Source organism: Ovis aries, chromosome 19 (assembly GCF_016772045.2).
Source record: "Ovis aries strain OAR_USU_Benz2616 breed Rambouillet chromosome 19, ARS-UI_Ramb_v3.0, whole genome shotgun sequence".
Classification (NCBI taxonomy): Eukaryota; Metazoa; Chordata; class Mammalia; order Artiodactyla; family Bovidae; genus Ovis; species Ovis aries.
In genome coordinates, this window is record NC_056072.1 from 11,925,324 (window position 1) to 11,938,150 (window position 12,827).

The window sequence follows — 12,827 nt, forward strand, 5'->3', positions numbered from 1 at the left end:
CGCCAGACTCCTCTTTCCATAGGATTTCCCAGGCAAGAATACTGCAGTGGGTTGTCAGTTCCTTCTCCAGGGGATCTTCCCAACCCAAGGATCTAACCTGCATCTCTACTGTATTGCAGTTAGATTTTTTACCACTGAGTTACCTGGGAAGCCCATAGATATACATGAAAAAATATATAGATAGCTGGATAGATATGTGTGTGTGTGAGTTGCTCAGTCATCTGATTCTTTGTGACCCCATTGACTGTAGCCTGCCAGGCTCCTCTGTCCATGGAATTCAATATAGATAGATACATCGATAGAGCTACAGACATCTAGATAGATGTAAATACAAATAGGTAGATACAACTAGATAGATATACAGTTGGATAGCTGGATACTTAGATAGCCTGGATAAAAAGATATATAGGTAGATAGCAAGACTGAGAGATAGAACAAAAGTATAATGAACCAGGACTTACTGGATATAACAGGAAGCTCCTCAACAATTTGTCTTAAGCTATATTGAAAAAGAATTATAGTAGATAAATGTATATATGCATCAAGTTGCTGTAGACCTCAAACAAACATAACATTGTAAATGAATTATATGCTAATATAAAATAAAAATTATATGAGAAGAAAATGAATACAAATGCCTACCCTAGAGCCCCCAGGCCTGGCAGTCTGAGAGTGTCACATCCCTGGGGCTTGAGCAGGCATGGATCCCAAGGATGGACCATCATGTTGCTTAAGGTGGTAGGGAGGATGTGTAAGCAAGTGAGCCCTCCCCTGGTGAACTCAAGTGCCTGGCTCCCTCTGCATGGGACAGTCATCTTCAGATCCAGCAGGACTCTCCTGCAGTTACACCAAGCCTATTTTCCCCCCAAAACGGTGTGTACTCTGGGTCGGAAGAGCTCTGAAAAGTCATCCTGTCTCCACATCTCCTGGTGGTGGCCTCCCACTTCTAGCCTCCTACTTAATCATTTCACCATCCTACCACAATAGTCTCAGCCTAGCACTCTGGTAGGACTTGGGATATGCCTGGAGGGTGAAGGGTAATGAGTAAGAAGTAATGACCTTCGACCCTTGGCTATTTGTTTTTCGTGTTTATCACTGTGCACTCTACAACCCACGGATAGGACTTGGGCTATGATGAGGCCTGTCCTTGTTACCAGAATGGGGCATGAAGAAATGCTGCCCCCTTGAGGCCATTTCCCAGAACAACAAATTTAAAAGTGGTTTTTATGGACACATGGGCTTCCCTGGGGGCTCAGAGGTTAAAGCGTCTGCCTGGAATGCGGGAGACCCGGGTTCGATCCCTGGGTTGGGAAGATCCCCTGGAGAAGGAAATGGCAACCCACTCCAGTACTCTTGCCTCGAGAATCCCATGGAGGGAGGAGCCTGGTAGGCTACAGTCCATGGGGTCGCAAAGAGTCGGACACGACTGAGCAACTTTACTTACTTACTTAAAATCAATGTGGATGGTGACCTCAGTCATGAAATTAAAAAACACTTGCTCCTTGGAAGAAAAGCTATGACAAACATAGACAGCATGTTAAAAAGCAGAGACATCACTTTGCCGACAAAGGTCCGTCTAGTCAAAGCTATGGTTTTTCTAGTAGTCGTGTATGGATGTGAGAGTTGGACCATAAAGAAGGCTGAGCGCTGAAGAATTGATGCTTTCAAACTTTGGTGCTGAAGAAGACTCTTGACAGTCCCTTGGACAGCAAGGAGATCAAACAAGTCAATCCTAAAGGAAATCAGCTCTGAATATTCATTGGAAGGACTGGTGCTGAAGCTGAGGCTCTAATACTTTGGCCATCTGATGCAAAGAGCCGACTCATTGGAATAGACACTGATGCTGGGAAAGATTGAGGCATGAGGAGAAGGGGGCAACAGAGGATGAGAGGGTTGGATGGCATCACCGACTCAATGGACATGAGTTTGACCTAACCCAGGGAGATGGTGAAGGACAGGGAAGCCTGACGTGCTGCAGTTCATGGGGTTGCAAAGAATCAGACACGACTTAGAGATTGAATAACAACAAATGGTACAGAATCCGCCTGCAGTGCAGGAGAGCTGGGTTCAATCCCTGGGTGGGGAAGATCCCCTGGAGAAGGGACTGGCTACCCACTCCAGTATTCTTGCCTAGAGAATCTCATGGACAGAGGAGCCTGGCAGGCCCCAGTCCATGGGGTTGTGGAATTGGACATGCCTGAGTCATAAACACTTTTTTACGGGCTCTGCATGACCTTGGCCATCAAGAAACATCACGTGATATGTAATAAGAATAAGAAAAGTAACAAGAATAAGAAAAATAAAACTGGGCCAAATTTCTGTTGCTCATTTCAAGAGGTAAATTTTATTCTTTTAAAAATAGGGGGGGGGGGGGAAAGCTGAAAAGATCATCCATTAGGTAATTCCTAGAAATGCAAACCAAAACTGTAAGGAGGGGCTTCCCTGGTGGAACAGTGGTTGAGAACCTGCCCATGCAAAGCAGTGAAGACCCAGCACAGTCAAAAAGAGAAATAAGTAAATAAAAATAAATAATTAAAAAATCAAATTCTGCCACCTGCAACAACGTGGACTGGCCTAGAATGTATTATACCTAGTGAAATCAGTTAGAGAAATACTCTATGTTCCCACATGTAGAATCTAAAAAAATGGAAGGAAGAAATGTATATAACAAAACAGCAATAGACTCAGAGAGAACAAAGTAATGGCTACCACGGTGGAGAATGAAGCAGGGAGGGAAAGATAATCGGTACCCTACGCAGAAAATCCTCTTCATGGATCACAGCCTTGTCGAGGTGAAGTGGCTTGTGAAACTCAAGGAAGCCATGAGCCATGCCGTGCGGGGCCATCCAAGATGAACAGGTCATAGTGAAGAGTTCTGGCAAAATGTGGTCAAGAGGAGGAGAACATGGCGACTCACCCTGGACTGCAAGGAGATCAAACCAGTCAACCCTGACTGGCCACCTGATTTGAACAACTAACTCATTGGGAAAGACCCTGATGCTGGGAAAGATTGAGGCAGAAGGAGAAGGCAGTGGCAGAAGGTGAGACGGGTGGATGGCATCACTGACTCAGTGGACATGAATCTGAGCAAACTCTGGGAAACAGTGAGGGACAGGGAAGCCCGGCATGCTGCCGTCCACGGGGTTGCAAAGAGTCAGACACAGCTTAGTGACCAAACAACAACAAACGTAGAAAGTAAACACACATGGAATTCCGCAAGGTCGCAGGAGACAAAACCAATACACAGAATCACTCGCATTCCTATACACCGGCAATGACAATGAGAAAGAGAGATTAAGGGCCCAATCCCAGTCACCACTGCAACAAAAAGAATTGAATATCTAGGGATAAACTCACCCAAGGAGACAAAAGAACCGTACACAGAAAATTATAAGACACCGAAGAAAGAAATCAAAGATGACATAAATGGAGAGAGATTCCATGTTCCTGGGTAGGAAGAATCAATATTGTGAAAATGACTATACTACCAAATGCAATCTACGGATTCAATGCAATCCCTATCAAATTACCAGTGGCATGTTTCACAGAACTAGAACAAAAAATTTCACAGTTCTTATGGAAACACAAAAGACCCCGGATAACCAAAGCAGTCTTGAGAAAGAAGAATGGAGCTGGAGGAATCAACCTTCCTGACTTCAGATTCCACTACAAAGCTACAGTCATCAAGACAGTACGGTACTGGCACAAAAACAGAAATAGAGACCAATGGAACAAGATAGAAAGCCTAGAAATAAACCCATGCACCTATGGGTACCTTATTTTTGACAAAGGAGGCAAGAATATACAATGGGGCAGAGACAGTCTCTTCAATAAATGTGTTGGGAACACTGGACAGCTCCATGTAAAAGAATGAAATCAGAACACTTCCTAACACCATACACAAAGATAAACCCCAAATGGTAAAGACCTAAATGTAGGAGGACCAGAAACTATAAACTTCTTAGAGGAAAACATAGGCAGAACACTGGGCATAAATCAAAGCAAGATCTTCTATGCAAGATCAGAAATAAAGTAACAGAAATAAAAACAAAAGTAAACAAGTGGGACCTGATTAAACCTGAAAGCTTTTTCACAGCAAGGGAAAATACGAGCAAGGTGAGAAGACAACCCTCAGAATGGGAGAAAATAATAGCAAATGAAACAACTGACAGGATTAATTTCCAAAATATACCAGCTGCTCATACAACTCAATACCAGAAAAACAACCCAACCAAAAAGTGGGAAAAAGACCTAAACAGACATTTCTCCAAAGAAGACATACAGATGGCTAACAGACACATGAAAAGATGCTCAGCATCACTCATTATCAGATAAATGCAAATCAAAACCACAATGAGATATCACCTCACACCAGTCAGAATGGCCCTCATCAAAAAGTCTACAAACAATAAATGCTGGAGAGGGTGTGGAGAAAAGGGAACACTCTTGCACTGTTGGTGGGAAAGTAAATTGATACAGCCACTATGGAAGATGGTATGAAGATTCCTTAAAAAACTAGGAATAAAACCACCATATGACCCAGCAATCCCACTCCTAAGCATATAACCCTGAAGAAACCAAAATTGAAAAAGACACATGTATCCCATTGTTCACTGCAGCACTATTTACAATAGCTAGAACATGGAAGCAACCTAGATGCCCATCGACAGATGAATGGGTAAAGAAGCTGTGTACATATACAGAGTGGACTGTTACTCAGCCATAAAGAGGAACACATCTGAGTCAGTTCTAATGAGGTGGGTGAACCTAGAACCTACTATACAGAGTGAAGTGAGTCAGAAAGATAAATGTCGTAGTCTAATACATCTATACAGATTCTAGAAAAATGGTGCTGAAGAATTTATTTACAGGGCAGCAATGGAGAAACAGACATAGAGAACAGACTTCTGGACATGGGGAGAGGGGAGGAGAGGGCGAGATGTATGGAAAGAGTAACATGGAAACTTATATTACCATATGTAAAATAGATAGCCGACAGGAATTTGCTGTATGGCTCAGGAAACAAACAGGGGCTCTGTATCAACCTAGAGGGGTGGGATGGGGGAAGGTGGAGGGGAGGCTCAAGACGAAGGGGATATATGTGTACCTATGGCTGATTCGTGTTGAGGTTAGACAGAAAACAACAAAATTCTGTAAAGAAATTATCTTTCAATAAAAAGATAAATTAAAAAAAAAGGAAAAACACCCATGGATATATTATACAACCCAGAAATATAATCATTAGTTTGTAATAACCAAGAGGGGCATAATGTATAAAAGTACTAAAATTTTGTACCATTGAGATTAATATAATATTATAAATGACATTTACTTCAATTTAAATAATCCATAGGGTGACTGAATGGATTCACAAAAATCAATTACAAACTGTGTACAGGAGATTTGTGTAAACTTTAAGGCCATGTATAGGATAAAATTGAATAACTGGAAAAAAGATATTCCATGCAAATGATACTTGTCTCACTATTATAAGGCAAAGACGACTTACACCTCTCAACGCAATGAAGGTTATCATATAAAGGGACTAATTCATCAAGAGATTATGTATGCCCAAACATGTTTGGGAATGCATGTAAGAATTAAAGATTTAAAAAAAAAAAAAAAAAAAAGAGATTATGTATGTAACCAACATACATATATCCTACATAAATATGTATGTATCCAACATTGGAGCATCTCAGCATATAAAGGAAATACACTTGTGAAAGGGAAAACGTGAAGAAATAAAATAATGGTAAGAAATGTCAGTACCCAGCTTTCAACACTGTATAGATCACCCAGACAGAATACCCACCCAGAAGCACTGAACTTGAACACACACTTGATTTCAAGTGACCGTAACAGACATTTACAGTACATTGCACTCAACAGCAGCAAAATTTTCACCCTTCTCAAGTATTCCTCGAGCATTTCCCAGGATAGATTAGATGTTACACCACAAAAGAAATCTTCAAAAATCAAAGATTGAAATCACGTCAAGCATCATCTCCTACCACAATGGTTCAAAACTGAAACTCAAGAAGAATAATTAAAAATTCAAGGACACTTAGCAATTTGAACAACAAGCTCCGAACAGCCATTTCACACGAGACTAACTCAATAGGGGATGTCTCTGGTGGTCCAGTGGCTATGACTCTGGGCTTAGGTTAGATCCTACACACCGTAACTAAAAATCCCGTGTGCTACAACCAAGACTTGGCACAGTCAAATAAATAAAGCAATAGAGAAATAAAAAATACATATCTTAAAGCAGACAAAATTGGAAATGCAAGTATCTAACCTCGTGGTGTACAGGTAAAACAATTCAAAGAGTTATGTTTACAGTGTTAGGTGCATATATTAAAAAAAAGCTCTTGAGAGGCAATCAAAAAGATAAGAGTAGGAAGATACTGAGCTCACCTCCTCCCACAGACACATCAAAGTCACAACAATTATCTCTGAAATGACCTGAAGACTAACAGAGAAATTCTCCACAGCTCCAAGTATAAGGAAGGAGAAAGCACAGGTAGGACAGGAGGTCTAACGGTACCCACACCTCCAGCACAGTGACTCGCGGCTGGAAGGTGTCACAGTTGCACGAGGGGGCCGGGGTCTGAGGCCTCCATCGGGCTGCTCAGCCCAGCACAGCAGGTCCAGCTCCGAGAACCCGCCAGGCTCACATTCCGGGGAGCCGGAGGCTAAGAGATACTGAGACTCTGCTCTCGGGGACACCACACAGACTCTCCTCCATCCTCAGTCTCTGCTCAGGGCCAGCAGTTTCAAAGACACCGGGCTCAGACTCACCTGCTCAACTCAAGAGAGCTTCTCAGGGAAGGCTAGAGGCAGCGGGGACTCCCGCTAGGGACTGAGACTTTGGCAGGCCACATTTTGGTCTTCCCTCGACCTGGGGTGTACCCAGCGTGCCCCAGCTGCCAGCATGCCTACGCCACTTCTGCACCACAAGGCCTCACACCCAGATGCACTGGGGGCCTAGCCGATCCCCTCTGCACCTGGAGCGCCACACACTGCCACCCATAATGGGGGGGCTGCCTTGCCCACCAGCACGCCCAGGGCGACCACAAAATGCAGGACCTGCTGTCAGTTTAGGCCAGGGTCCAACGCTGCCTACCAGCCGGTCCACAATAGCTGGCCCCGTCACGCAGCCCACAGAGGGGTCACCCCCGGGCGCCTGCCGGTGCTGGCCCGGGAATGTGCTGCTGGGCCCTCCAGGCATCTCCTGGGTAAGGCCACTTCTCCAAGACCCAGAAATGGAATGAACCGAACCTAATGAAGAGAAGTGCACAGAGAATCAGGACACATAAGGAGACAGAGGAATTTGTTACGTTGGGGTAACAAGATAGAACATCAGAAAAAGAACTAGATAAAACAGAGATAAGTGTGGTATCAAAAAAGAAAAGTGTTCAAGATAATGGTTACAGAGATACTCATCCAAGTCAGGAGAAAAATAGATGGACAGAGTGAGAACTTCAGAGAGTAATAACATATAATAACCAAAGAGCTGGAAAATACAATAACTGAGATAAACACACACACGAGGGAAGCAACATTAGATTATGTGATACAGGAGAACAAATCAGTAATCTGGAGGACAGAGAAATGAAAATCACCCAAGCTCAATAGCAAGAAGAAAACAGAATGAACAAATAGAAAGTGGGACCTCCGAGACAACATCAGGAAATATCAACATGCGCATTATAGGGATCCCAGAAAGAAGAGAGAAAGGGGCAGGGGCCTTAGCAGAGGGTATAACAACGGATAACTCTCCAAATCTGGGGAAGGAAGCACAGAGTCCCCATCAAGGTAAAGACAGACAGGGCCACACCAAGACATGTTAAAGGGTCAAAAATGAAAGAGGGATCATGGATGTAGTGAAATAAAAGCAACTAATTATGTGCAAAGTATTCCCCTAAGACTGTCAGCTGACTTATCAGCGGACGTTGCAAACCAGGAGGAAATGATAGGATATATTCAATGTTCTAAAAAGAAAAAAGCCCACAATAAGAACACTCTACCAGCAAGATTATGATTCACAGTTGAAGGAGAGATCAGGAGTTTCCCAGACTGGCAAAAGCTAAATGAGTTCATCACTAGTAAAACAGCCTTATAAGAAATGTTGAAGCAATTTTCTTCAGCTTAAAAGAAGTGTCACTAATCAGTAACAAAACACCACACAAAAGTAAAAAATCTCCCTGGAAAAGGTATACATATAGTAAGGGTAGTAGATCAAACACTTATTAAGCTTCTGCAAGAATAAAAGACAAAAACAGTATTTTTTTTTTTAAAGAAAGGGCCCAAGTAAACCAGAAATGAAAGAGATAAAGTTGTAAGACACCACAGAAATACAAAGTACCAGAAGAGACTACTACAAACAGTTATATACCAACAAATTGGACAACCCAGAAGGAGTGAATAAATTCCTAGAAACACAAATCTTCTAAGATTGAATCAGGAATAAATAAAAATAGAAACAATACTAGAAATGAAATTGAGTAATCAAAAAATTCCCACTAAACAAAAGTCCAGGACTGGGTGACTTCACTGATAAATTTCTATCAAACATTTAAAGGAAAGTTAACATCTATTCTTCTCGAACTATTCCCCCCAAGAAAGAGTGTTTTCAAACTTATTTTCTGAGGCCAGCATCACCCATAGATGAAAACCAGAGAAGGACCCTATCAAAAAAAAAAAAAGCAAATCACAGGTCAGTATCAGTCATGAACACATGCAAATACCCTTAACAAAATAGTAGTTAACTGAATTCAACAATACATTAAAAGAACGATACACCATGGTCAAATGGGATTTAGCGCACCCGTGCAGGAATGTTTCAATGTATGCAAAACAACAGGTGTCACACTAGATTAGCAGAACAAAGGATAAAAATCATATGATGATCTTCCTCCAGCAAAAGTATTTGGCAAACTTTGGTATCAACAAAATTCAAAGGATGATTGATGATAAAAACTCTCAGTGTGGGTATAAAGGCAACATAGCTTTTATACTAAAGGGCATGCATGACAAATCAGAGCTATCACACTCAGTGGTAAAAAGCTGAAAGAAATTCCTCTAAGAACAGGAGCAAGACAAGGATGCCTACTCTCAGCACTTTCATTCAACACAGTATTAACAGTGCTAGTCACAGCGAAAAAATAAAAACTGGGATCTAATTTCTAAAGGAAGTAAAACTGTCAACGTTTGCAGATGACATGATAACATGTAGAGAAAACCCTAAAGATTTTACCAAATAATTAGCATAAATTCAGTAAATTTGAAATATACACAATGAATACACAGAAATAAGTTATTTTTCTCTGTACTAATAACAAACTACCAGAGAACTTAAGAAAAAAACATGTGATTGTATCAAAAATAATAAAATACCTCAGAATAAATTTAACCACAGAGGTGAAAGATTTATATACCCAAAGTATAAGACACTGAAAAAAGAAATTAAAGGTGACAAATGAATGAAGCTATATCCCATGCTCTTGGATTGGAAAAATTAGTCTTTTTAAAATAGCCTTATTACTCAAAGCAATGTACGGATTTAAAGCAATCCCAATTAAAATACCCATGACATTTTTCAGAGAACTATGACAAATGATCCTAAAATAAATACAGAACCACAAAATACTCACATTGCCAAAGCAATCCTGAGGAAAAAGACCCAAGCTGGGGACAGCATGCTCCCAACTGTGTGAGTGCAGTGAAACAGGCCTCTTGCTTTCTTGCCCCAGCCAGCGTGCTGAATTTTGAGTCAGTTTCATGCTTGGGGGCTGGGAAGAAGGCTCATAGGATTCTCCTAAGACACCGATGTGGTACAGATGCTACTCACTGTGTCGTGGGCTCCATCAAGACGCCCATCTGCGAGTCAACAGGGATGCTCCACTCAGACAGCCTCCAGACTGGCCAGAGGGCAGCCTCGGTGTTCTGCACAGCTTACCACCACAAATCCGCAGCTTGGTGGTCAGCTCACCATGTGCGCTCCCCACCGAGGCCCTGAGAGCAAGCTTTGGGCAACAGCTTGAGAACACACACACAAAGCTGGGTCACATCTGCAGGACAGAGGCAGACCAGAAATTTCTGCAGTAGCACCATCCTTAGGAGAAGAAAAGAGGGGCTGTCAGCACCCAGCCTATTGTGTTGCAAGATCAAAAGATGGTATATAAGCGCAAGAACTCTGCCAAAAGATATGATAAGAAATGTGAATCAGGTTTATCCATAAAGGCCTGAGAAAGCTGAGAAAGCCCTCTCTAATTCTAGAGGGCTGAGAGAGGTTGTTTCTTTCCTGAAGAGAATTAGTAAACCCTGGAGCAGGAGGCTGCTACTTGGGAAGTGAATATAGTAGCAGAAACGCCCCAGGAACATTAAAAAAAAAAAAGTAATCTAACAATACTAAGTGACTTCACAAGTCTTCGAGTTATCAACCCCAAAGACTTAGAAATCTTCAACCTACCTAATTAATAACTTTAAAAAGCGGTTATAAGAGATCTCAGTAAGCTACAAGGAAAAACAGAAAGAGTTCAATGAAATCAGAAAAAAAAGAAGAAAAGAGCAGAAAAACATAACAGGCAAAAACTGTAAAAAAAAGAACCAAAAACCAGTCTGGAACTAAAATGAATGAAATGAAAAATGTCAGAGAAAAGTGGATACTTACGATAGCATCTTAACAAATATGCAGGTAAAATGAGGTATGTTGTGAAATAACATAAAAGGAGAAGAATAAAAGAATGGAACACTTACAGGCATGCAAAGATAAGTTTCCATCAGCATAAAATGGACTGTTTTAACTATGGGATGTTTTCTGTATGCCCTACGGTAGCCACAAAGCAAAGCTCTTTAGTAGAATCATAAACAGTATTAAAAAAACAAACAAACAAACAAAAAAAGCAAGCATAGCATACCAACTTGGTAAATCACTGAGTTACAAAGACAGACAGGCACAGGGCAGGAAAAGAAACGATGGAGTAGCGAAACAGCCAGAAAGCAATCGCTAGCATGTCAGTCTAAGTCCATACATGTCAACAATCACTCTAGACGTAAACAGACTAAGTGTACAAATCAAAGCCGTAGCGTGGCTGGCTGGGTTATAGTCTGCATATGAGACACTCATTTCAGCTCAGAGAACACAAATAGGCTCAACGTAAAGGGATGGATGACTATATTTCATGCGAGTGGAAGCCAAATAACGTGGAGGCAGCCACACTCACATCACGTAAAACAGACTTTAAGTCAAAACCAACAGCAAGACACAAGCTGATTTTATAATGATACAAGGATTAATACATCAAGAAGATGTAAATGAAAAGTCAACCCTCAGGATGGGAGAGAATATTTGCAAATGAAGCAACTTGACAAGGGATTAATCTCCAAAATACACAAACAGCTCACGCAGCTCAATTAAAAAAAAAATCCAATCAAAAACTGGGTGGAAGATCTAAATAGACATTTCTCCAAAGACATATGGATAGCTAAAAAGCACAAGATGCTCAACATTATTAATTATTAAAGAAAAACTAGTCAGAACTATTCAGTACAATGAGGTATCACTTCGTACCAGTCAGAATGCCCATCATCAAAAAAATCTACAAACAGTAAACGCTGGGTAGGGTGTGGAGAAAAGGGAACCCTCCTACACTGTTGGTGGGAATGTGAACTGGTACAGCCACTTCTGAGAACAATATGGAGGTTCCTTAAAAAATGAAAAATGGAGCTGCCATCAGTTCAGTTCAGTTGCTCAGTCATGTCCGACTCTTTGTGACCCCATGGGCTGCAGCACGCCAGGCCTCCTTGTCCATCACCAACTGCTGGAGTTTACCCAAACTCATGTCCATTGAGTCAGTGATGCCATCCAACCATCCCATCCTCTGTCATCCCCTTTTCCTCCTGCCCTCAGTCTTTCCCGGCATCAGAGCTACCATATAATCCAGCAATTCTACTCCTGGGTATATATCCAGAGAAAATCATAACTTAAAGAGACACATGCACCCCAATGTTCATAGCAGCACTATTTACAATAGCTGGGACATGAAAGCAACCTAAACGTCCATCAACAGGGGAATGGATAAAGAAGATTCCATACATACTGTGGAGTCCCATATTGAGGTCACAGGTATGAGGCCTTGAACCAAGGCCACAGATATGGAGCCCAGCACTGTTATCTCTGGAACTGACTGAACTCTGTAGCAACCATTGCTAAGCGCTCCCCCCATCATCCTTACTGACCAGTTCCCTGACCCCATATTAGGTAAAAATACCCACTTCAGTATTCACCCAAAATGCCCTAACCAATCACCTAATGCCACCCTTTCAGCAAGAATTTTCTGTCTTGAGGCTATAATACTTGGCTGCTGGCCCACAAAAGGGCTTCCCTGGTGGCTCAGATGGTAAAGAATCTGCCTGCAATGTTCAGTCCCTAGGTTGGGAAGATCCCCTGGAGAAGGGAATGGCAACCCACTCCAGTATTTTTGCCTGGAGAGATCCATGGACAGAGGATCCTGGCGGGCTACAGTCCATGGGGTCAAAAAGAGTCAGACGCAACTGCGCGTCTTTCACCCAAGTTCAAGCCCACGAAAGCGTCAGCTCTCCTTTGAGCCTGCCGACTGTTCTATCCCCTTCTCCCTCTCTATCCTCCCTTTGGTCGCTGCTCCCTGATCTGTCAGGAAGTTGGCCTGCCTGTGCTTGCAGTGCCCACATTACCTCTGCTATTTATTCTTAATAAACATGCTCCTTTCTGAAATGCTCCATGTCTGGAGAGTCTTTTCCAACCCTCGCACAGACCACAACACATATATACAATGGAAGAT